Here is a 27,455-nt window from a genome sequence, read left to right as displayed (position 1 = left end):
TTATAATTTTATAACTTGTATGGCAAGTAACAAACAATATTCACAACCACAGTTAAGCTGCCACGTGTGTACTATTCATTGACTTTTCTCTCCAAGAGAACTATGAATTTTTATAGAATAAAGACTTAAATAATCTATTTCCAATTTCTGATACAATTGTAAAGATGCGCTAAGTAGATGTTGGATGAACTGATAACCCAAGTTTCTCCTCAACAGACTGTAGGCTTATGTGTATTCTTACATCATGTCTATGAATAAGAAAGGAACATAGATAAAACTGCTTAATAGTTCATGAAGATTTTTATCCTGTGCCAATTCGAATTACCAGGCTGTGATAAATTAATTACTAAATCCAAAACAAGAATCATAGTATTTTTCAGATGTGGATATCTGTTTATTGGGCTTTTGGATAAATATAAAATCCTAATTTTTAGAGGGAGTATTTTACATTGCGTAAAACTATCTGTTAAAAAAAATTCTTCCCACAGTGTGAATCTCCATTTAATGGTGTGATTCAGACAGATAAGTATGGAAGGCGGTTAGTAATGAAAGCACAAGAGGAAAAAAGTAGACTTGAAATCCCTTTGTCCAATTGCCAATTCCATATGCTATATAATTTGTCATGGTAGGAAGTTGTTCTACGATTGAAAATCCTAAACAAAATCTATTGGTTGCCCCTCAGAAGATAATCAACTAGCCTACTTGACCCTCCCTTTTGCATAATTGAAGGATTTTCCCAGATAATTCGGATCTAGCATCCCTGCAATATAACAGATTTTATACTAAGTACCTCTATCTAGTGTTAGTTTTAGCCTGAGGTATGATATTAATAGAGTGAAAAAGATGCTGCTCTTAAAAATTCAGCTCAAGTAGCCATTATACCCATTATCAATATCTTTTTAATCTATCATCTTGAACTATGTGAAATTACCATTTTCATAATTAATAATTTCTTATGGCTCAAGTTATTAAAAGATGTGGATGGACTTTGTAAGTTAGGAAGTATCTTTTTATTTATGGTTAATCATAAATCACATGTGCTTATTTTTAAGTTTACATATTTCATATGTCATTTGATAATTATTCTCAAAAAGATTCTGTACTGAACTTTATATTTCAAGTTAAAAAGTAGCATTTTTAATGTCAAAAAGAGTACCGCTATTTTGTATAACTACAATGCACTAGTAAAAAACATGTTTTTTTTTTTTTAAATAGCCATTGATTGTAAGAAAATAAATCACTGTTGGAAGGACCTCAACATACTCATGCCCTGGCTACTTGTCTTACATTCTATTTTTCAGAATATCTCTGCACAGTTTTCTCAAGCTTTCTGAAGGCTGGAATGAGTGTGAGGACACCTTGGCAAACAGGGAGTCAGTACACTCAACTTGATTTTAATCAGACTATTTGTTCTTTTATGAAAATTTTGATATTAAAGTAAAATTTTCTGAGACAGAAATGTTCTGGGGCTTAAAACAATAATATAATTGATGTTTTGGGTGATTAGTTGATATGAGTTATCTAAAGGTACTACATCCATTTTTTTTCTAAAACTATTGAGTCTTATAATGTTAATTAAAAAAAGAAATTGGAGAATTAGGGCATTAGGGCTTTGAATAATATTGATATTCATGATGCCATTATTTATCATTTTGCCATATTCTCTGTAACTGTTAGCTTAAGTAACTCCAATCTCTTGTAGGATTCGAAAATTATTCTATTGTTTTGATCAATTTATTCTATTAAAAGAGACATGAAACTCTTATTCACACCTCTCTTGTAGATCATTAGTGAGATCAATCATCAAAGCAGCATTGTCCAATAGCAATGTAATGTGAGATATCTATTAAATGTTCAAATATTCATATTGAAAGGCAGAGTTACAATTCATTTTCCTAATCTGTTTTATTTAACTCATTGTATCCAAAACATTATTATTTCAACGGAGAGTTCACCATAACTAACTTAGCTCTGTTTCAATAAAACTGTATTAATGGACTCTGAAATTTGATTTTCATCTAATCTTCATGTGTCACAAAATATTATTTTGTTAAATTTTATTCAAGTATTTAAAAATGTAAAAGACACACTTGGATCATACATCATGGAAAAAGCAGGTGGCAGGCTCATTTTGTTTCAGGACCTTGTTTGTGGACCTCTGAGCTTGCATATTAGTGGGTATATAATTTATAGTAGCTTAAAAAATCTATCTTGACTTAATTTAATACCAACAAATGAAAACTACATTACAGTGAAAATCTGAGCTCTGGAAAAGCTGAAAATCTTCATGAATTATCATTTGACTTATGAGAAGAAAACTGAATAAACGTTTTGGCATTATTCTGGCAAGTTGCAAGTTGTCTACCCTTGTAATTTTTTACTTTTCCATTTCTGTTTTGGAATCGGCTACGAGATCCTGAGATCTGGCAGCTTCTTGAAGAATAAACTTGTGGTGGTTTTGATCTCTAGGGAAAATAGACTCTTTAGAGGTCTGTTATTCATAGTCATTTATTTTGGAAAACTACAATTATATACATTGCCTTTAAGTACACTTAATATCAAATGAACTGATTTTAGAAAATCGTATAACCTTTGTTAATAGTGATTTAATTTTTATAGATCAATCATCCCAATATTCTTTAGATATAAAAAATATGCAAATTATTTCTAGGTGATGATGTCAATGTTCTAACATCTGGAAAGACTGATGTTAACCTCTGCCACCTTTTAGTGAATCTGAAACAGTAAAAAATATATATATATTCATATAGGAATTCTGAAACTATGTAAGTAAGGTGGTTTGTGTCTACTTATTTAAGTATCTCTATTAATGCTCAGTCCAAACAAATCAAAGAAGTTAAACCTTAAATAATAATTTAATTTTAATTTTAAACCTTTATAGTCAGATTTCTTTTTAAAGACTAAAAATGCTTTACAAAAGTCATTAAAACATCATTTTTCTTTTTACCAACTCTTTCTAGGGTTTATCAGAGTCTAATAAAACTCCATAGATTAATTAGTCATGACCCGAAGTCATAATTTAAAATATTAGAATATTATGTTAATGTATTATTACATCAAAAACACATTTAACTGAAGTCTAAATGAAATGGATTATGTTCTATTATTAGATCTTTGGAATAATATCTTCAAAGTCAATGCCCAATGTGCCATTTTAAAATACCTTAAATGTCATTTTATCTTCTTCCTGGGAAATTGAACATATGATTAATTTCTGTCTGTCTATGCTATAGTACAATTCACCTTTGTTTCCTACTTGTATTAGAAAGAAATATTCAATCAACCAGTTTTTCTTTGTTTATTTTCATTATCCTCTTTTTATTGAATTACATTTAATCTGAATTTTCCCAGTATACAGGGTGATTGTACTAAAACACATTTTTATTTTTAGTAAAATTTTAAATCTTATTTTTCCAAAACCTTTCCCACACACTGGTTGATTTGCTTATGATCTTCTATATATACAATGTTGTAAATATCTTGTTTTATGTTCTTCTTTTTTTCTTTTGCCTTAACTAAAAGGTAAAAGAGAAGATGAATAGCTCCCAAGATTTGATTGTGAAATGGGTTTCTCTTTCTCTACAAAGAGGATGGATTAGAAGACAAATAACAGAGATTTAAGTCGTGGAACCTTTTGCAGCTCAGAGAGACATGCTTAATACTGGCTTAGGAGTCTCATCAGTTTTATGATAGAGATATTCTGTAAACTAATCTACTAATCCCGAAATATCTGTGAGATGTTTCTGCAAGCTAATGGAAGTGTTATTAGTTATGCTGAATACAAAATTTTTCCAAAAAGACTAATTTGTCTTAAGTTATTAAACAGAAATGGTATTAATTTCTATATGAGACTTAGACAATGATACAAATAGCACTGTCTGAAACTGATCGTTTTGTCAAAACTAATGGGCATTATGACTTTATAACTAAGGCAGACAGGATCATTATGCGTAGTACAACTGGGCTACAAAGACCCTTTAAGGTTTTGCTTTTTCTTTGCTTTCTCACTGTTATCAAATTACCTTAAGATCAACACTGCAGCTATAGTGGAACAAAATATTGTCTTATTTTAAAACAAGAAATAAATTTAACTGCCTATGTTTCTGTGGAGAGCCAGCTGAGCCCCTTTCTGAGTTACTCCATGACATATTCTACAGCAGTTTTCAGGCTGTGCCTGAACCTGAGTTACTCATTTTATAAAGCAGTAGCCATAAGCCACTCCATTGAGAGTGTAAGTGCTCAGGTAGAATGACTCTACACTTTGTGTGTACAAGTAAACAACCACTATCTGTCTATACAGACATAAGACACAAACTGATAAATAAATTAATAGTGTTAATAAAAATGACCACCTGTGTAGTTACCAAATTAATCAGAAGCACATGGATACATGGGTTTATCAAACTCACAACAGAAAAACCAGACCCACGAGCTTATTGGACACAACAGACCAAGGAATGAAGCAACCACTCACTTGAAGACCATAAAAGGAAGCACACCCCAAGACTGGAAACAGTGGCACAGTGAGCTTGTCTCCTGGTCATTTGTCATAAACCTGGCCCAGAAAAATCAATACAGAGAGAACCTTGTGCTCTGTCCTCTGGTCTTAGCAGAATGTGGTTTCTCCTGCCCATAACAACCATACATGGCCCAATCCAAGCTAGCATCTCAAGCTGACACTGTAAAACTGCTGTCAACTGTCTGGTCCTTACACTAGAATAAGTTACTGCACTTTGACAACTCAGTGCCCTGAACAAGTTCTTTTGGTTTGTTTGGTAATCTTATCTGACCACCTACAGTGGTTTTCTGCATTCATATCTGTTCTCTGCCTTTGCTGTTAGTTCAGCCTCTTGAACCCCTGTGGCTGCCTTATCATCTTCTTAACATTTTTGTAATATGTTTGTGTACAGTGTGACATGTAACCTTAGTGTTCTAGGTATTAGCATTTAAAACTGGAATAAAAGAAAGCAATTGTTCTGCTGTTGACTACCAGGTGACCCACATGTACTCAGTGAACTGCCACTGATAAAAGTGGGATGATCTTTGAATTTGTTAGTCATCAAGTTCTGACACTGTGGAAAGACACAAAGGTGTTTGGTCTATGTTAATGATATAGCTCACTAGTGACAGTTTTCAATAATAAAACTGACAGAGAATGGTATATTACAACCATCTAATGTTAAGACTATCAGAGAAACAAGAAGTAAATAGGACCAAAGGAGCACAATTCCCAAACTGCAGAAAAGAGAGAAACTCAGAGTAAATGAAGTGCCAGAAAATGTCCCTGAGGGAATTTTCAAATCCTGGGTGCAGGATAGACAGATACCTGGATTGAGGAGAAACCAGATGAGGGTTTAGTGACTGTAGGGGGCTGGAGTGACTGATATAACTGGAAATTCAAGCAACCTCACACACACACACTGCTTTTTAAAGTTTCCTAAATACTAAAGATGTGAGGGCTTGGAGGCTAAAGGAATAAAATAAAAGGTTCTGAAAAGTCAAAGATACTCCTTCTGTTCCTTAGGGATGAAGAGGTAAGTTTTCACTTGATGTTGATTGAAAGGAATGGTGGGCCATAGTTTAGGAACAGGCAAACCAGAATTAGTTGAGTTGTATCAAAACTGGAGGCCAGATTTGACAAAATTCAACCTGTTATGACTAAAGGATGTAGGACACACTTTTTATGCTCATCAGAGGAAAGAATAAAACTTTCCTGATAGAATTTAAGTCATATTTAGCCACTAAAACATTTAACAGAAACATCCATCATTGCATTCAATGTTTGAGACAACAAAAAGATTATTGAATTGATAATCCAGGATGTGAGAAAGACAATAAAAGCATACTATCATGTGATCCAGATGTTGATATTCACAACAGTTACTTTAAATTATCACAAATGTATGAAAATATCTAAAAGAAATGGTAAAGAAAAACAGATCAAAAATAGATGAATGAAACAGAATGAGAATATATAATAATAACCAATTGTACATTCTCAAAAAAATAAATATCTGAATTAGGACTTATAAATTGGTTTTACCAGCAGGATTGGTTAACCAGAAAACAGATTAATAGAAAATGTTTGTATTGAAGTATAATGTGAGAAAATAATGCAAAACAGATAAAAAGTAACCAGTGGAATTTAAATATACAAAATGCTATTCTGAAAAAGAAAGGAAAAGAATAAAGAAGAAGATGAATCATGACAAAATTTTAAAACTGCTGAAATGCATCAACACATTATTGAAAAAATTCAGGAAAAACAAAGCAAAAATCAACACATCTATGAACAACAGTTTCAAACTACAAAAAAGTCAATGCAAAGAGAAAAATATTAAAAGAGCTAGAGAGGAAAAACAGAAAGTATATTATTTTAATTTCATCTGATACCTAAAGAAATTATGAAAACTAATAGAAATTGGAACAGAAACTTTAAGGTGCTGTTACGTTCAATTTTTTTTTTTAAGAGAGAGAGAGAATTTTTTAATGTTTATTTTTTTAGTTTTCGGTGGACATAACATCTTTATTTTATTTTTTTGTAGTGCTGAGGATCGAACCAGCGCCCCACGCATGCCAGGCAAACATGTTACCACTTGAGCCACATCCCCAGCCCCACATTCGAATTTTTAAAGTTTTTATCTTCTAAGTTGTTGATGGTCTGGTTAAATTGCTGAGGCTGGCCTCAAACTTGTGATCCTCCTGCCTCATCCTTCTGAGTAGCTGAGATTACAGTTATGCATCACCATGCCTAGCCATAGAAATTGATATAGCCAAAAAATAATCTTTCTAAAATGATATTGAAATAAAGATGTGTTCAAATAAATGAAAGCTGAATGACAACATTTCAAGTATCGGTACATTAAAATAAATTGAAAAAAAAAAAGAAAGGAATTACTTAAGGAAATTTTTATGCTGAAAAAAATATTACGACATAAAAAATTTAAAAGTAAGAAAAAATGAAGGAAATCAGAGAATGGCACTATATGGGTAAATATAAATAGCATAGTGATTAGTGCATGTAATTATTTTATTAATCCAAAGAAAAGCAGGTTAAAAGAAAAATAATGTAAATATATGATGAAGTACTTAACAGATTATGAAAAGTTTTGATTATTCTAAAATAAGTCAGAAAAGGCAAAGATGAACATAAAATATTTGAGTCAAGTAAAATACAAACTAGCATGATATTCAAAATGAATACTTATTAGGGATAAGAAACATTTTGGATACTCACCTGTGTTTTACAGCATTATTGGTGACTGCAAAACTTCTGAACTTTCTAATAGAAGAGAAATACTTAAGTAATTTGTACTGCAATCTACCTTAGATAGTAATTTTAAGAGTTTTGATAAAAAGATCAACTAGACAGAATTGTTAAAAGAAGCAGACTCAAGCACAGGGACCCTGGACTTATTACTGTGGAACTAGAGAGAGGTTCTTTCTAGGAATATTTATATTGCATTATCCTGGGGTATGCGATTCTTTTGGATTTTTCATGTGCACAATCAAATTTTCTGCAAATAATGACAGTATTTTTCCATTAAAATCCTCATATTTTTATGTCTTTTTCTTACATTATTACATTGGCTAGGACTTCCGATACAAAATGTTTTTTGTACTGGCATCTTTGATTCATTATTGAGTTTAGATGGAAAGTTTTCAATATTTTATTCTTCATTGTGGTGTTTGCTGGAAGATTTATATGCCCTTGAATAAATAAAATTGCTTTTGATTCTTGGTTTGTTAGGAGTATCATGAATAAATGTTAACTTTAACAGAAAAAAATAAGTACTTATTAGCAATTATATTAAGCACCAATTAATTAATATTTCAAATAAAAGTTAAGTTTATTATTCTAGATATAAAAGGAAAATCTATACATCTGTTTTTTATGGTACACTCCTTAAAGGAAAAGATCAAAAAGGCTAAAATGATATAAAAAAAACGATACACCAGCAAACACTAATCAAAGGAAGCTATACTAATAAAAGGCAAAATATACTCAAACCTGAGAAACTATACTGAGATAAAGAGAAAATTTCAATATGTTAAGCTGAGAAAATCAGAAAAAATATTATAAATTTAAATCTATGCATACTCATTAATATGTGCATAAAGAATACATTTGTAATATAAATTAAAAATACATTAAAATAAATTTGATAAAGCTGAAAGAAGGAAGAAACAAATTTCTTTGTGAGACTTAGCACACATTTTTAATTGAGGATCAAATAAGTGGGAAGTGAAAAAAACTTGAATAAATTTTAAATAATTGAAACTATGTTCAATTATTTAAAGGCATCTTATATTACAACATTGACATTAAATGAGAAATGATATTAAATATAAGGCCAATAAGAAAATATCCAACTGCATGACAAATGAATCAGATGGTAGTAAATAATCTATGTATCACTAACAAAAATACAATTATATTATGAAAATCATAAGAGTTAATGATCCCCACATTGTGAACAAATTAATAACAAATCAATATTTGTGAGAAGTTGCTAAAAATTGTTGAAAGAAAAGAAAAAAGAAGAAAGGGAGTAGGAGGGACAGGAATTCATATCTGTTATTGCATGTGTTAGAAAATTCAATGACTAATGTACTACCAAAAATAATAAAATAAATCAAACCTGAAGAAAGAAGAAAATAATAAAATAGAATACCACTAGTGGAAAAAAAAATAAGTAAAGCTAAAAATTGTGTCTTTAAAATGTCAATAAGCCTGTCTATTTATAAATATAATAGAATTAAGGGAATAGCCTTCCTTATAAGCATAGGTAGATATTTTTTAAAAATGTTATGAAAACTTTACAGTTATACATTTTATAATTTGTATAAAATGGATGAATTGTTCAAACAGCACAGTTTACAAAACCATCACAAGAGAAATAAATCAAAATTGTCCTTTGGTAAAAAAATGTTAATCTTAAAACAAAACAAAACAAAACAAACTTCCAAATGGAAAGTGTATATAATATGGACAATATCAGGCAAAATCTATGTAGATAATAGACTAAATGGAAGATGCCCTAATTGTTTTATGAATCCTATTTTCCATAACATACCATATTAGAACTTTCTAAAAAAGCTGCAAACTAATAACTATCATGAATATAGGTGAAAAGTCATCTTAAAATGTGGCCAAAATATACAGTGATATATGAAAATGATGACATATCATGACCAAGTTAGTTCTGTTCCAGGAATGTAAGGTTGATTTAACATTTGGAAGCCATAGAAGGTATTTATCACATTAACTTGAAAAATAAGAATATGATTTACATTCTTTATAGCAGGGTTTTTCAACAGTGGCACTATTGATAGGTTGTATCACATAATCTTTATTTAGGAATATTAAGATGAATTTCTGGCCTCTATTCAATATATGACTGTATTATCCACTCTTTTAGGTCTCTAGACCTTGCCATTAGAAGTAAAATCACATGTGATTGAGAATTACTGGTTTATAGACATCATTACACTGTTGATGTAATACAAATATATCTTAGGCTTTCTATTTTTGTTGTTGTTGCTAGGGGCTAGCATAGAGCTCCAAAAAATATGTTGGAATTTCATGACTGATGAGGTATATTTTGTTATTCATAATGAGTCCCTTTCACAATTTTTGACATTATTCTCATGAGAAAAATGCTGGTGGGTCCCTACATAGCTTCAGAATAGAAGCTGGTAGCCACAGAATTCAAGCTTGCGATTTGAGGACTGAAATATTTAGTGTTATGAGGAGCTGCTTCAAAAAACACTCTAAGTCTAAATTCAAATCAAAAGAGAGATTTATTTATCTAGCCAGGGACTTTCACCCACCCTTAGAGACTGAAGCTCTGTGGGGGAACAGCAATTTCCTGTGTCTTGGGAATTTAAGGACGAAAACCACAGTTCAGAGACTTTCCTTATTGTTATACAAGCAAGCCAATCACAGAAGGTAAAACTGCAGTTAGCAGAACAACTCAGATAATTGCATCTTGGATTTAAGCAGGTATTAGAAAACTGTATCTGGGTTCAAACAGGTGGTTAGCTGTGGTTAGAATCTACTTCAAAGTCTTGGGTCACGAAGACCACCATATCCTGGGTTGAGTACATTTTCTGGAGTACAAAGTACAGAAGACAATGTATTTTTTCTTTTTCTTTTTTTTTCTTTGAATATAGCAGAAAACAGCTTCATTTCAGTTTCTCAGAAACAGCTCTTGTAACAATTTTTTTATAGAAGGGAGCAAAATGGAGTTTCAGGCCTGCCTATGACAGTTCTTGCTTTATTTTTTAGTTTTTTATGTTTATTTTTATTTATTTATTTATTCATTTATTTATTTATTTGTTTATTTTGGTGCTGGGGATTAAACCTATGGCTTTGGGCATGCAAGGCAAGCACTCTACAACTGAGCTATATCTCCAGCCCCAACAGTTCTTGCTTTATAATTGTCTTATCTCACTTATCAAAATCTTATATCTATAATCTATATTTTTATAACCTATAACTTACACTCTTATTGATTGTATTTATCAGTTCACACCACAACATTTAGCACCATGCTTTTGAACTCCAGGGAGAAGAGACGGGCTGGAAGGTGAGTTCAATCACCAGTGGCCATTGACTTAATAAAGTATGTCTACCTAATGAAACTTCCATAAAAATCTCTTCACTACAGTCTTTCTGAGCTTCTAGTGAACATGTGTTGTGCAGGGAGGGTGGCATTCCCAGAGCAGGCATGGAAATTCCCTGCCTCCCTGTTTCCATACTTTTTCACACACATCTGTGCCATTTGGATATTTCAGAGTTATATCCTTTGTAGTAAACTGTAGTAAAACACCTTTCTGAGTTTATTGAGTCAATCTAAAGAATTGTCAAACTTGACAGGTTATTTTGGGGAACTCTGCATTTGTAGTCAACCAGGAAGCCATGTGGGTAGCCTAGGAACCACAGGTTGAAGTCCAGAAGTGGAGATAGTTTTCTTGTGATCCTTACCGGAGTCTTATGTCAGCAGCCTGACTCTGGGGAGTCCAACTAATCAGGATCAGGCCATTAACCCCAAAGACCAGACGGAAAACTTTTGACAAAAAACACAAAAGGAACTTTAATTAGTATAGCTACACTGGAAAGATAAGGTAAACCTGTCCTTAGCCCCGTTTTTGAGAGGCTGATTATGACTTTGATATTTGATAGAAAGGCAACTGAGGGCAAGATAACTCTCATAGCTGGAAGATTGCACTGCTGGAGGTTTGCACAGCAAACAAAGAAAGTGCCCTTGGAGAGATGTGGTGTGGTTCATCATTATCTCGGGGTTGGTCAGGTGGGGCCTTGCTCATGATTGAGAAACTTCTCTTGCTTAAGAAGTAATTCTAACTCATCAGAAGGTGTTTATGTGTGGGAAGCCATTCTCGCACGTGATTGGGCACCTCCCTGATTGGGTGTGAGGCATTCTGGCCAAACTGTGTAGGAGCTTATTCCCACCCTCTCCAGGTGCGAGAGCCTGTCCGTGTGGGGGTGTGACTGACCATTGACCCTGAGATCAATCACTGGCCCTGACCTTGGAATGCTGCCCCCCTTGACCTTCATTGGATGGAATTTTCCCCTGAATTTCTTGTTCCCCAATAAAAGGCCACTCCCTGGCTTGCTCTTGCTCTCTCTCTCCTGCTAGTCCTGAGTAAGCCTTGCTGCCTCACCAGGTGGCTGGAGGCGAGAGCTAGAGGGAGGGCCGTCTCGGACCTGGTCAAAGAAAAACGTAATTGAGTCTTGTGTGTTTATTTTGATCTAACTAGTTAACTTCTATGCTACGAACCTCTTGTATGAAACCAGCATGTTTGTCGCGCGGTGGATTTATGGATCAGACCTGTTGTTCCTGGAATCCAACGTGACTCAGAGCACAGGTGAAAGATGCAAAATGGAGGCAAAGAGGCCAAGCTTTCAATCCTGAGATGACTCAGGATAGTTAGAGTCAGAAATGAATTTTTGGACATCAAGTTGGTGCTGAAGAATATTTTTATTGTGTTTCCATCTCTTTTGGCTACAGAATACTTTCACAGTATTGCAGGGTCTTTTAATTCTAAGTTTTCCTATTACAATAGAACTGGCAATTAGTGTCCATAGCCAAGAAAGAAATCCAAATATATTTATCAATATATCCAAATAAGTTTATGGATTTTTATCAAAAACATATTTTTGGCCAGGCGTGCCTGTAATCCCAGCAGCTCAGGAGGCTGAGGCAGGAGGATTGCAAGTTCAAAACCAGCTTCAGCAAAAGCGAGGTACTAAGCAACTCGGTGAGACCCTGTCTCTAAATAAAATACAAAATAGGGCTGGGGATGTGGCTCAGCGGTTGAGAGCCAGAGTTCAATTCCTGGTACTCCCCCACCAAATATATATATATATATATATATATATATATATATATATATATATATTTTTTTTTTTTTTTGGATAAACCAAAATTGGAGCCAAATTCCTCCCTCAGACCTTATTAAGAATTGGTTGAATTCTATAATCAGCCATTTACCCAGTTCAATGTAGAGCTTATCTATAAACACAAACAAGAACAGAGAAAGAGAAAAAATAATTTCAGTGTTCTTGATAAGAGCAGGATAGGTAAATGGAAGAGGCTTCCTTTCTACCTTTCCAGACCCATATAAAATGGAATTTCAAATTAATAACTCAGAAAATAAGGATGCCTAAAAGAAGGATTTTCATCTTCCTCAGCAACTGGATGCTTCCACATTGTTTCATCTCTACATTTACCCTAAGATGATTTTTGAATAGTGGTGAGCACAGTGAGGATGAAAAGCTTCCCGTTCATGCACCATCACATCCTCACTCCTTAATAAGCTCATTCTGTATGCTTGCCAATGTTGATGTGAAACTTAATAAAAGAACTGAATGAGCTTCTGTTAATAACAGGTGTGAATCACCACTCAAATTTTTCACAAGGAAATCTCTATGTTTGGTGATTCAAATTAAAGGGAGAATACTGGTAGGAACCATTTGAAGATTTATTCACCCTGGGATATCATGAGAGAATGTTAATATTGGTAATGTCTATTTTCTAAATTTCCTTGTTTCTTAAAGAAACAATAATTTAGCTGTAAATTCAAAGTTTCTTTGAATTAAGGATGTGTTTTGTTTATATTTCTAATTGCTTTACTAAAAGACCTGACAAGAACAATTTTAGAGGATGAGGCCTCAATCTATAGAAGGTTGGCTCCATTCCTTGGGACTTGAGGTGAGGCACAACCTCATGGTGGAAGAGTGTGATGGAGAGAAGTGGCTCACATGATGATCAGAAAGCAGAGAAATACTCCACTTGTACGATATAAAATATATACCCCAAAGATATGCCCCCAATTACCCACCTCCTCCAGCCATACCCTACTTATCTTCAGTTACCACTTCATTAATCCTATAAGAGAATTAATTCACTGATTGGGTTAAGGCTCTCATAACCCAATCATTTGTCTTCTAAACCTTATTACATTGTCTCACACATGAACTTCTGGGGGACACCTCACATCCAAAGCATAACAGAATGTATTATTTGAGGTTGAATAAGGTTTTACTCTCAATGCTTACTGAAAATACTATATACTCCAATGAAAGTGGAAGACAGGGATTGTATAACATTTTGTCATTTGAAGTGGTAATGACTTATCTTTTTATTTGATTTGGTTCCAAATTGTATCTTAGATATTTTATCTATGAGAGATTCCACCTGTTTCTGATATATTGATAAGAGTTTCTTTTCTTTTCACTATTTTTTGCTGGTCTAGACATTTTTCCTCATATTTTCATAGACAATTTTAATGGGAATTTTGGAAGCAAGATTTAGGACCTTATCATAAGTCCATGAGTATAATCCTATACTTTTGATTTATATTTGAACAAACTCCATTTATCTTTGTGGAAGCAGTATATAAAAAATTGAAAATACTTAAAATTGTAGTGGTCTGTTACATACAAAGTCGTATTACATCTTAGCTAGACCTGAGAAAAATTTCTTTTATGCTGATAATTATTTATGGTATAACTTGCTTCCCTAAACAGTTTAAACTACAAAATGAACAAATGGCACTTATTTTATTTATGTGGCATAGGCTTTATGGTAAAATGGAAAGATCAATCTGTACAAAAGAAAGAAATCTTCTGAAACTATAACTAAAGTTAAAATGAAGAAAATTATTTCTGGGAACTTGTGGGAAATTTCCTGAGGTGTATCTAAATTCATATTTATTTTTAGGAAACAAAAGTAAGTTGTTTTTTTTTTCAGTTCATTAATCACGCCTTTCAATCATCATGATACTACCAGGTATTCTGAGAACATGTTTGTTTCCTTCCAGTAAATCAGTTTCCATTCCTCATCATATCCATAGCATTCTCTTCAAAAGCATTCAGAAAGAGAGAGAGTTATAAAGGACAAGATAGAGTAATGGAAAAGATCAAAACTCAAGGCTATATTCAGACAGCATAAAAACCAGAATAGCAGTGTCATCTCAAGAGTCCTATTTGCATATCCCTTCTATCATTTTTTTTCTCTCAAATGTAAATCATTTTGCATATGAAAAAAAAAACAACTATTGATCCAATCTTATTATGCTTCAAAATTGTTTTGCGTTATTTATTTATTTATTTACTTGCACTATTTGGAATTGAACCTAGGGTACTTGACCACTGAGCACCATCCCCAGCTCTTTTTTATTTTTTATTTCGAGACAGGGTCTTGCTAAGTTGCTGAAGCTGTCATAGATCTTGCAATACTCTTGCTTTAACCTCCCAAGTCCCTGGAATTAAAGAGGTGCACCACCATGACAGACTTTTTGATCAGTTTTTGATAATCATACAAATTGTATATGATATTTATGTGCCCAAGAAATTCGAGGGCTCAGGTTGTAACTCACTGGTAGAGCGCTTTCCTAGCACATGTGACGCACTGGGTCTGATCCTCAGTTCCACATAAAAATAAATAAAATAAAGGTCCATCAAGAATTAAAATATATATATATATATATATATATATATATATATATATATATATGAAATTTGATAGAAATTTTCTTACATTTTTCCAATTTTTTCTTATTAAAAATGTAACATTGCACTCAAAATTGGAAAATAATTGCCCAAGTAATAGATTTTTAAAACAAAATAATTTAAAAATAACATATTTATATGAGATTTGCCATATTTATGGGGATTTTATTTCCTTATTTAATTTATCAGTTGTATGCTTCCAGAATCATTTTTTTATCTCAAAATAGTTTATTGGAACATGATGAGACCACAAAGAATATAGCAATTACTATTAAAGATAACTAGAAAAAAAGAGAGTAAAAGTTTTGAGTTGCACATACTGGAATCACTATTTCTTATAACCCTATTGTTTTAAATTCTGTTTCAGGAGATGATATTTTTAAAAGTATAACATCACAAAAGGGAGCTAGTCTTTCCAATGACTTTCTCATGTTATTTTAAAAAAAAATAGTACAAACCACAATTTATCTGATTTCTTAATGACCAGGACAATAATGGTTATTTGCTTCCCCCAGGCATAATTTCTGTTTTTGTTTGCTCCAAAAGAGAAGATTTTCTTTAGATCTCTTCTGTATAATGTCACAGATCAGTCAGTTGAGCAGAAACATATGTTAAGTAACTCAGAATTTAAAAAATAGTATCATTGACTCTCCGGAAAAACTGCCTCTCCTTCTTCTTCCTCATTCTTGTTGTTGTGGTTGTCTGTTTGTTCCTTTCTCTAGGTATCAATAAAAACAAAATTAGCTTACTGAACTGAGTTGTTCTACTACAGCATTCTTGAGCAAGCTGGAGAGGGACCCCACAAAGCTGCCAGTTATTAGCAAGGGATCCCATTAAAGATGAAATTTTCTAATTTCCTAGCCTCCCTTTTATGGTGATGCGGGCATAGACTAAGTTTGTCCAATAAAAACAGGAGCAGTATATATGGGTTCAAATTGTACATTTCTGCCCTAAACAGGAAGATGTATGCCTTCTCTGCTTATTATCCTCTTTCCTACTGAAAGGATAGAAAGAAATACACGTTTCAGCAAATAGATGTACAGGAGAACATGGGAGTAAGCCAAATGACTCAAATGCTCGTTCATATAACCTCAAGCAGTGTAACATTGGACAAGTTTCTGAAGTCTCTTAACTTCGATTTTTTGTTTTGTTTTGTTTTGAAAACATGTACAATATTGTTTCGACAAACAAATGAGACCATGTGTGCAAGCTAGTTTGAGCAGTATACGCTACAGAATGCTTTTTCTCTTCCCTACTTTTTTCTGTTTAACTCCAAGGCCTTATTCTAGTATAGCTTTTTCTTAACCATTTTTTAATAAACTTGTGAAGTATGTTAATTATTCAATCATAAAAGTGTAGTTTCTTCTATTTAATCTGCTTTTAATTCCATTCAGTGTACATTTTATCTCCCCCATTATTGTCTTCATGTCAAGAAGATTGGTTTGGATCCATGATGTGTGTGTGTGCGCGCGTGTGTGTGTATGTGCGTGTTTGTCTCATCTCTCTTTACTTAATATTTTGAACATGTGGAATTCAGGTATAATAGCAATTTTTAACATTCTCGGCAATTCTCACACCTGTGTCCATTTCAGGTTCAACTTCATTAAATTTTCTACTCAATATAGGGTATTTATTCTTACTTGTTTGAAAAGGTATTTTTTTAAATGGATTTCAGACATGAATTTTATCTACCTGTGTGCAGGCCATTTTTGTATTTCTGCAAATATTCTTGAGTTTTGTTCCTGAATGTGCCTAAGTAATTTACATATGATTTAATCTTTTCACATCTAGTTTTTAAGTTATTTTAGGTGGGGTTAGAACAGTGCTCAGAATATTGATAGTTATTCCCAACTATTAGGCAAGACCCATCTCTGGGTACTCTACCCGATGTCTCTGGAATTATGAAGTTCTGCAGTCTGCTTGATGGAGATGGGCAATAATTCTGGCTCTAAGTGAGTGCTGTGTCCCTTACTTGTAATCATCTCAAGTGATTCTTTCCCCGAGATACAGGTGGTTCTCTCACACGTTTGTGCTGATCAGCACTCCGCTGAGTACTGGAAAGAGCCTACTTTAGCATCTAGGTTTCTTTCTGTGTACAGCTCTTGTTTATAGTACTTTTTCCCCATGAACTGAGCACCTTGATCAGACTCTCAGCTTTAACCCCTCAGCTCATGGGGCTCCTCACATTCCAATTGTCTTCCTCATCTACATGTCTCAGCATAGAAACTCTCTCAAGATAAAGTGGAATACTCTTGGCATCACTTAATTAGCTTCCTATCTTTTGAAGATCACTTTTTAGTTAGCTTTGTTACTGCTCTGACCAAAAGACCTGACAAGAACAACATGGAGAAGGGAAAGTTTATTTTGGCTCACAGTTTCAGAGGTTTGGTAACTCCATAGCTTTGGGCCCCAAGTGAGGCAGAATATCATGGTGCATAGTCATGGCAGATAAAAACTGCTCAGGACATGACAATCAGGAAGCATAGAGATCTAGATCCTCTCAACAAGGACAAAATATCAACCCCAAAGGCATAACCCCAGTGACCTGCTTCCTCCAGCCACACTGTACCTACCTACCTACAGTAGCCCTTTAGTATCTTTTTTAGTGGATTAGGCATTGATTAGGTTGAGGTTTTCATAACTTAATCATTCCATCTCTGAATTTTGTTGCATTGTCTTACACATGAACTTTTGATGGACACCTTATATCTAGGCCATATAAAACTTTTCTTGGTTTTTTGATTTTTAGTGCTTGAAAAATGTTGCTTTATATATGTTCTCTTTCTGATTTTCTTTTGTTTCAGGTGAGAGGGTAAACTGGTTACTTGTTATTTCATCTTGATGAGAAATGGAATTCAGGAGAAGGAAATTTAGCTATTTAAAATTATTTTGAGAACTTTCCATCCTATTCTATATTAAAGATCATAACTATTAATCTTTAAAAGTTCATTGATTAAGTACTGTTCTTTCTTGTATGGTACAGACAAAAAAAAAAAGAGAGACTTTCTGAAATTAAGTAACATAGACCAGACTATCTCAACAAAAGCACATTTGCTTAAACTTTTAGATATTCTACTGAAGAAATACACATTGTCTCAGACTCATGTATAGTCTGAAGAAAGAAAAATTGAAAAAAAAAAAAACTGTGCTGTAGGACTGTAGAAAAAGTTGAGGGAATACAAAAAAAGGAGCTAACATGACTTCGCTTTTTATTAAATGAATAGTAGATAAGTTATTTATAAATATATTGCAACTATATTTTATATAATAAATATTTTAATACGATATAAAGAGTAGATTTCTAGTTACCTATTGCTACATAAAGATACCAACCTAAAATTTAATTTACTATTTTTTATTGTGCTTATAGTCTGTGTATCAAGGACAGATTTGGATAGGCCTTATCCAGAAGAATAATCTAAATATCAAAATTCATTCCATTTAACACTGATTTGGATCACTCATTAATATTTAGCTGCTGTCTGGGAACTAGTCTGAGGTTCCAAGGTGGCTCCCCTCATATACCTTGGGTCCTGGAAAGGAGAGTGGGAAAACTGAGTGCTTCTGGTCCTTTACCATGTGGTCTCAGAACCGTTCCACATGGTCATTTATAAGCAAGACTGAGTGGGTGTATTAAGTATGAGCATTTGAAGCAGAAAGTAGATATTTCTAAGGAAAGCTATTTCATGTTTAATTTCTCAGATGAGCAATGGTAAAAAAAATCGCTATAATTTTTTTTGTGTACAGATATGCCTCAGGGACAAATATATCTGGTAAAAACAAAATTCTCAGAATCTCAAATGGCTTCAGAAAAACTTTATAATGTTAAAAAAAGCCCCCTATCAAATATTTTAACTTGCTCAGGAAATCTCATGACAATTGACATTCGGATTCATAACTCAACTAGTAAAATATAACAAATTAAAAATTGTCTCACCCTAGTATTTTTAAGGATAAATTGGATAACAATTTATATAGTTAAGAAATTTTAAATAAATCAATTGAGAAATTTTAAAGCATGATACCATCGCTGTTGTGAAAATAATATATATAATTAAGACGATTCCTGAAAAATAAAACTTATTACATCACATACACATGAAGCCTTCAAAGTGTAGTGCTAAATTCACTGTGGGAAAAAAAAAATACCCACAAATTTGAAAAAGAATAGAAAGTTTTGTATAACACCTTGAAACTTGAAGTAGTATGTGAAGATGTTCATATAGCTAGTTCTACTATCTGTTTTGATTTTCATGTCTTTCAATATGTTCTTTCCACACTTGATTTTTCACATGTGTTACATTTAACTATAGATGGATTTATAGGTTTGCTCCCATTGAATTGTATGCAAGAATCTTGTTTTCCTATCTTCATTCTTTGGCATTTCCACAAAATATTGTAATAATAGATTAAATAAATTGTGTTTGAGAAAGAATTTCAAAAAGGAACACATACATATACACACAAATACATAGCGCTTTCTCCCAATTTTGAATGAAAGACTCCAGGAAAGAAAGGTAACAAATTTTCCCTGAGTTCTATACTAGGGCCAATCTCATTTGGCTTCTACAAATGACCTTGTAATAGGAGTAAACCCAACAATGCCCTGGTTTAAAAACAGTAGACAAAGCAGAGCACAGGATAAAGCTATAGGGAAATCTTAACATAGTCATGACTGGGAATGTCACAGATGAAATTTAATGTGGTACAGCCTCATTTTACCATCACATGAGAAAGTGCAAGAAGAATGTAGAGGCAAGGCAGAATAGCATATATAATTTAAAGATAGGAATACAGGTATTATTTTAGTCTCAAATAATATCCTGAAATGTAAGTCTTGGGAATTTTTATATTTTGGCCACTTGCATATATATATAAATCCTAAGAAATTGAAGTTAACATATAGATGCAAACTGTTTAAACTTATAATTTTATATGTAAATTAAAAACATGGAGTCATAATAATCATGTATGAATTAGTCTAGGTATGGGGAGTTTATTTCTGGTCCCTCACTTTTATATTTATATCAGTTAGTAAAAATTCATATAATAGAATGACTATGAAAGGTTGGGATGGATGAAAATGGGATATTAAAACCTTACTTCTGAGTGCAATTAGAGATTGCTTTACCAAAGGGATGCAATTAAATGTTATGGAAAAAGTTTTCCTTTGATCAAATAAAATTGAGAAACATTAAGATAAACAGAATTAATAAATTTCTCTTCGGTAAGACATTCAGACTATCAAATACATTAACATGAATTGACAGCTTTTTCAAAACATATTTTAATGTGAAAATCTTGCGTTAGTCAGCTCTCCTATGCTGTGACAATAAAACCTGAACTAATCAAGCTAAAAGGAGAAATGGTTTGTTTGGGCTCATATTTTCAGAGGTTTCAGTCTGCAGTTTGTTTTCTCTGTTGTTTTGGGGCCTTTGGTGAGGCAGAAATGCATGGACTGTGGTGGAGCAAAGCTTCCCACTTCTGGTTGCTGGGAAGCAAAGAAAAGAGGAGTGAGGGTCTCAATATCCCTTCAACAGCAAGCCCCCGTATCCTTAATTTCTCCTCCTAAGTCCCACCTCTTACGGCTTTTATCATCTCCTAATAAAGTCACAGGATGGGGAATGGCAATTTTAATTTTTTTATTTATTTGTTTGTTTGGGTTTTTTTTGTACTGGGGCTTAAACCCATGGGCACTTTGACACAGTGCTATATCCCCAGCCCTTTTCATTTTATTTTGAGATAGGATCTCACTAAGTTGTCTAGGCTGGCCTCAAATGATGATCCTCCTGCCTCATTTCCCTGAGTCTCTGGGATTATAGGTATAGTGCAGCCATGCCCAGCAGGTCTATGATTTTAAATATGCACCTTTTGGAGATAGTTCAGCTACAAACTGTAGCATCTCACCATTCAGTTGTTCTAAGAGCTCACAGAACTCTGCAAACCACTTATCTAAGCAAAATATGTGTACAGTGCAGACTGAATGAAGGAGAGCAGTTTTAATGTGTGTACTACTGATTTGCAGGGCCATTTTGGGGTGTTTTTGTTTACATTATAATGTATATTATCTTATTCTATATTTTAGATTTTTTTTTATGTTTGAGTTTGGGATTTTTGTTGCCATTCTTAATTGTTATTTTAAAAGTATTTTATAATTTCATTTTGTGAAGTGTTAAAAATATTTGTTACAAAGAAGAGATGTTGAATCTCAAAGCATCAACAATGACTCTTAGATTATCTCACCTAAGACACTTCATTTATTTTAAATCAACATTACTTATAATACCTTTCTGCTTTGCTGTTAAAACTCTGTATATTAGAAGAAGGAAGAAATAAGACAGCGATTGTGCTCTGAGTTTCTAGAATATGGTTAAGGTAACCTTTTCTTTTGTTTGATTGAAGTACAATAAATTGACTTCAGTTATCCAGGGGCACCTTCCCTCAGGCAAATGTCTATGATTGGAAGGCAGAATTCCATGTTATATCTTAATTTGAGCCTAAATTCTAACTTCAACCTCAGGACCTGTCACTTGAAAGCTAAGGTCTCCTAGCAAACAATCTACCTGTTTACTTAGCAATTTTGAGCTGTGAGGGTTTCAATTAGCTCTGTGGCTATTGTTTTTAAATTAGAGAATTGTCAGCCCAAGCAAGGGAAAGTACACTTTTACTTAACTGATAAAAGATTAGTTCAATCCGTACTCTGAACTTGAACTCCATGAACCTTATAACAGTAGCAGACTTCTAACAGCAGTCTTTAAAACACTCTCTTTCAGCATTTTTATTTTATTTAATAGTTCATCTTCTTCTACATGAACTTCTAATTCTGTATAGGGCATCTGGATATCACAGTGCCTGAATGATGCTTTTGATCATTTTAAATTGGTTACAAACATTTTAATATCTAAAGACTTCAGATTAGCATATGAATATATTGCTTCCCTTGAAAAATCAGGCTATCTGGTTACAGTGATTCTGCATTTTCACATGGGAGTAATCAGTTTGAACTGAGGAGCAGCAAGTCCTTTCAAAAATACATATTTTATCCATAATGCCCACAGTTGTTGCTATTCCCTGATGTTTCCTTAATACTAAGGGTAAGTCTTACTTGCCTTCTATTACTGTATTTAACTGGTATTCACTTGCTACTGAAAAGGAAAATACAGGGACTGCAAGTTTCATTAAAACAGTTCCCTGTGTGCTTAATATTCAAGAAGTGGTTTTGTCCAAAGAATACTACTGAGATCCTGTTTTGAAGCAAACCATTTGCTTATATTCCTGCCTGACTTTTGAAGTCATCTGAGTTATAACACTTGACCTAGAGACTTAGATTCCACAACCAGAATACAATAAGTCTCCTTCTTTCCAACTGGTCTTTTAAGGTTGCTGTCTTTACAAAGTATAAATACAATTAGTACATTTTAATTTGAGGTTTATTTTTGTTAAGCAACAAAAATTGCACTTTGATGTATATTAATAGGAAAATGTAGATTTTGGTCAACTTTAAGTATGATTTTATTACTTTCAAACAGTATATTTACTTGTGAAAAGATGACTTAAAAGATTTGCTGAATCCAGATGAAATCAAACCTAAAAGTAACTTTTAACAATTAAACAATAATTTCAGTGCCATTTTATGTAAACAACCTTCCAAGTGATAACTCTCCTTAACCAAATTGTAGCCAGATTCCTCTGAGCCCTTTTTAATTCGATCCCATTCCTGGAGATCATAAGAGCTCAGTTTTAGCAATAATCTTGTCAAGTCAGTTTAGCCAGCACTCTGTACCCCAACGAATGATCACTCTCTGTATTTTGTCGAATTCTGCATTTCCTTCCATACCCCAATCAATATTTGAACACTTTGGCTTGCCTTCATTAAGAATCTCATTAGGTCAGTTTAGCAAAAAAAAGTACATGTGTCTCTTAGTAATTTTCCACTGATACTTGTTCCTTGGCTATCAATCCACACTTGTCCATATTATATTTTGAGTTAAGTCTACATGTAGACTGAGGTCTTTTTTTTATCTCTGTTGTAATAGTTCTGAATAGAATTTGTCTTTAACGCTCTATGAATTGTCCAGCTTTGATTTTCTTTTACAGTCTTGGTGCAATGATTTAGATAGTATCATATTCATTGTTAGACCCTGTACCTCTCACCCAAGACCCTGAGTATGTACCTTTAAAGCCTTTGCTTTCATTCCTGGCTGATTGATCAGGTATCCATGAGGGAGTCTGATTTCTGAGCCAGTACTTCAAGGACAGACGACTAAAGCTGATAAGGACAGATTTTGACTCTCTCAACATTTGGCATATACTCTAGAAGCTGGCTCAGGGTCCCTGAAAAATGGAGCCTATGTTCTTGGTAAACAGAGGATGCACTAGAGTTCTGGGCTTCTCTGTTTAAGATGCTAGTCTCAGTAACAAACCGTGTTGGGATGCAGCCCCAGATTTCTCTGGTATAAGCAAAAAGTTACCATGAGTTAAGATTATGAGGACTTCTTAGTTGACTAATGGTTTCTTCTGGATTCTCCAAAGCTGGATGCTCTGCCAGCTCTGTCCACTTCCTTTCTTGCTGATGTGATTTTACTAAGAGAAGAAGAGAAGATCTCCAGTAGCTTCTTCAGGAAAGTTAGGCTCTCCCCCAACCTGGCTGGTGTATGGCATCTCCCTGAAGTTTGCTTCTGCTCCTTCCTCCTCCTTTTGCCTCCTTCAGCCTCTGAATCCTTTCATCAGTCTGCCTTCCACCCCTGCTTCTTCCATCCCTCTGTCCACCCTGTTAGGCCTTTGCCTTCCTGCTCTAGCCCTTTGGTCACCTGAACTTTTGTCCCTACCGAGGCTTTCAAAGGATTCAAGGATTCCAAAAAGCAACTCCCTGAGGCTGCAAAGAAAAAAAAAAAAGTTCAAGTGAAAATATACTGGATATTTTATTCATGCAGATGAGACTTTGGAGACATCCCAACAGCTGTTTGATGTCCTCTGAGCCTCTCACCTAATGTGTACTCCACAGCTTCCTTAAAATTTTATATCTGAGCAAAGAAGAATCTGAAGTCTTCTTGGCAAATAATGATAAAATATATTGGCCCCCTTATGAAGCACATGACCTTAACTTGTTCCATCTGTGAGAAACACAATCTGTATAAAAATATAAAGTGGAATAAAAATTAGAATATATTGTTGTGTGTACCTGACTAATGGCTTAATTTTAGAATAAAAAATATAACATCTCTGTGTTTTTCTTTGTATATATAATGTGTGTATGTGTGTGTATGTTTGTGTATATCATAAATATGTGGTATTTTCTGCCCCTGAATATTATTACAAAATCCCTGAATGAGTTTTTTAAATATAAATCAGTGCTTATATAAATTATCTATTCCTAAAAATTCCAGAAATATAGAAACTAACCTAAATTATTTGCTAGTTTGCACAATGACTATTGTAAACCTTTAATATATAAGATTATTTGATTATTATTGCTTTAATAAAAACAGCCTTCTGAGTTATCAGCATTAAATATATGAGCATTCATCTTTATTCTATCAGATTTACTAGTGAAATAGTGTATTTCACTATTGTATCTCCTGAATGTTTAATTTATCAATTCAACCTAAAAACAAATGTAGAAGTAAAGATACAATGAAAATGAATTGATTGGTAACTATTACTGTTAGAGTCTGTAAACAAGTCTGGGTGGCGCCTGGCAAAATGCCAGAGGGAGTGGTTTGTGAAGTAATGCCATCGAGCCATTAAGTGTGGAGATTCCTTGTTGGTTGACTGATGTATCTAGTTTATGCTAATTAGATAAGCTGTGTGGAATGTATAAATACCACTCCTGTTCTACAATAAAGGGCTCCTACTCCTGCTGTATCAACTACACAAGTTGTTTGTCACCCCCCCCCCCCCCCCCCCCCGATTATTTTGCTGCAGCTGGACTGCGGCAATTACTCCATGTATGTTAATACAGTAAAACAAAAATCATGTATTTAACCTTTCTACTTTTTCGCTTTTGCAGGGCTTGTCTAATATTCACGTGCCATAAATATCAAGAAAAGGTAAATTAAGCTAGATGCTGGCTAGTTTTGTTTAATCTTGAAATGTGTCTGCCTAAAAACACTGCCCAAAATATTTGTATAACTTGAAATCTTCAGTTTTATTAAGCTAATCAACTATTAGACATTCATTAAATATCTAGATCATTTCTAACTAAAATGTGCTATGTAATCACTCATTGATAATCATAGTTTAAGTTGACATTCTTATGGCTTCTTTCTTTTACATGACGCAGAGAGGCAAAGTATATTTGATCTGTTAATAATGTTGTTTTTACTATTTTTTATTTTTTTGAAAAATGTTTTATGAGGAAAGGTACCTATAAAATTTGGAGATGGTAAGTTCATAAAATTTACTAGCTTGCTACAGAATACTGGTAAGTGACAGACAATTCTTAATTACTTGTTAATTTTCTTTGTAAAAATATTACTATTGGTTAAAAATTGTAATTGACATGTACAAATGAAAGTACTACTATTAATAAGGAAAAAAACTGTTTTTTTTAAAAAAAAAACTAGTTATAGAGAGATGCAACACCTTTTTTTTGTTTATTTACTTTTATGGGGTGATGAGGATTGACCCTAATGCTTCACACATGATAGGCAAGCCCTCTACCACTGAGCCACAACCCCAGCCCCTAGGAAAGAATTCTTTATAAAAAGAATTAAGGAAAATAGTATGCGTTAAGGATAAAGAAAGATATAAGGTATGAAGAAGGTGTTTTGTAAGGAGAAAAGAATAACTTTGTTATAATAATATATTGTTCCTGAATGAGAAAGAAAATAATACAGGACAAACACTGAATAGAAATAGAAAATTGTAGAAGATTTATGGGGAAAAAAAGTTCATATGTGGTAAAAGCTTGTAGGATTGAATAAACTTATTTATAAAAGGTTTCTTATCTTTTTTTTTTTATTAAGTCAGACAGTTTACTGATACAAAACAGGAATTTGTTTTTCTCTTCAAAGAAACAATCTTTTCTTGGATTACTGATGTGTTCTTAAAAAAAAAAAGATTGTAAAAGTTTTTATTTTAGATTTCTTAATAATCTGTCTAAAAACTAAAATTTTATTTTATAAGAACAATTTTCCATGCTGTGTATTAACTTTCATCTTTCACTATGTAAGACAATCAAGACTTCTCACTTTAAAAACAGCTAAAAGTTTTTTTTTTCCTTATATTTTTGGCAATCTTACCCTTCCAAAATCAAATCCTACATGAAATCTTGTTCTCAGACTAATATTGAGATTTCCCAAAGGTTCCCTAGAAAATTTCAAAGGATTTATTGTTTTATCTTATAAAGAGAAATGCTAAAATTAACTTGGTTTATTTGATATGTTGAATTGCATGGGGAACATGTCAAACAAGGAAAAGTACTTGGCCTTCTCTTACATTTGTGTGGGTAAAATTTTGTTTGTTCAGAAGCTATGAAATTCTTAGAAATTTGATCACAGGTAGCTTTTGTTTTATTGCATTTGTCTCTGAAATTGTTTGCAATCAGCTATAGGAGAGCTGGACTAAGGCTTTCTAGAAATCCAGTGGAGAAGATGAACAGGTTCTGAAACAGCTATCTGGAGATCAAGTAGAGCATGAGTTAATTACATGGGATGATCACAGTATTGTTTTTGAATACTGCTCATTCCTTAATATTCTATTTTCCTGATATAAGGAACATCTTTCCTTTTCACTTAAGTTATCTATATTTGTGATGAGTTGGTAGATTTTAGTTATTCAAACAGAAATAAAATTTATTTATATTTATAATATTAATCTTTTCTTCTTTCCTGATCCCTATAGAATTCAGAAACTATTATTGAGTGTTCTTATTATTGAGTGCATGGCAGTATAATTACATTAAAGAATAGTTTCTCTTTGCAATAGGACACATTGGAGACATTGGCTATATTACCAAGGCTTTGAATAAAATGTTATATTTAAACATGATGCATAGAATCAGATATGACCAGTTTAGAAGAACCCAAGGTTGATTGTATGGAACCCTCCTGAAAAAGAAAAACCTGCCTGCTACCTGACTTAAAGGGTTCTCAAGCTTACAAGTGATGAAGGAAGGTCACTTCCTATCAAATACAGGAAATGGGATTACTTAGGAACCTCAAGCAAAGAGAAAATTACCCAATGCTGTAGGTACTGTATTAGCCATGGTTTTCCAGAGTAAAGGGTCTGTAGTGGTGTGTGTGTGTGTGTGTGTGTGTATTTCATATGATCACAGAGACTGAGAAGTCACATACTGTGCTGTTTGCCAACTGGAAAACCAGTAATCCTAATAGTCAAGTTCAGTCTTTATCTACATACATGAGAAGCAGGGGAGCTAAGAGTAAGTCCCAGT

Source organism: Marmota flaviventris, chromosome 15 (assembly GCF_047511675.1).
Source record: "Marmota flaviventris isolate mMarFla1 chromosome 15, mMarFla1.hap1, whole genome shotgun sequence".
Taxonomy (NCBI): Eukaryota; Metazoa; Chordata; class Mammalia; order Rodentia; family Sciuridae; genus Marmota; species Marmota flaviventris.
This window is presented reverse-complemented; position numbering follows the sequence as displayed.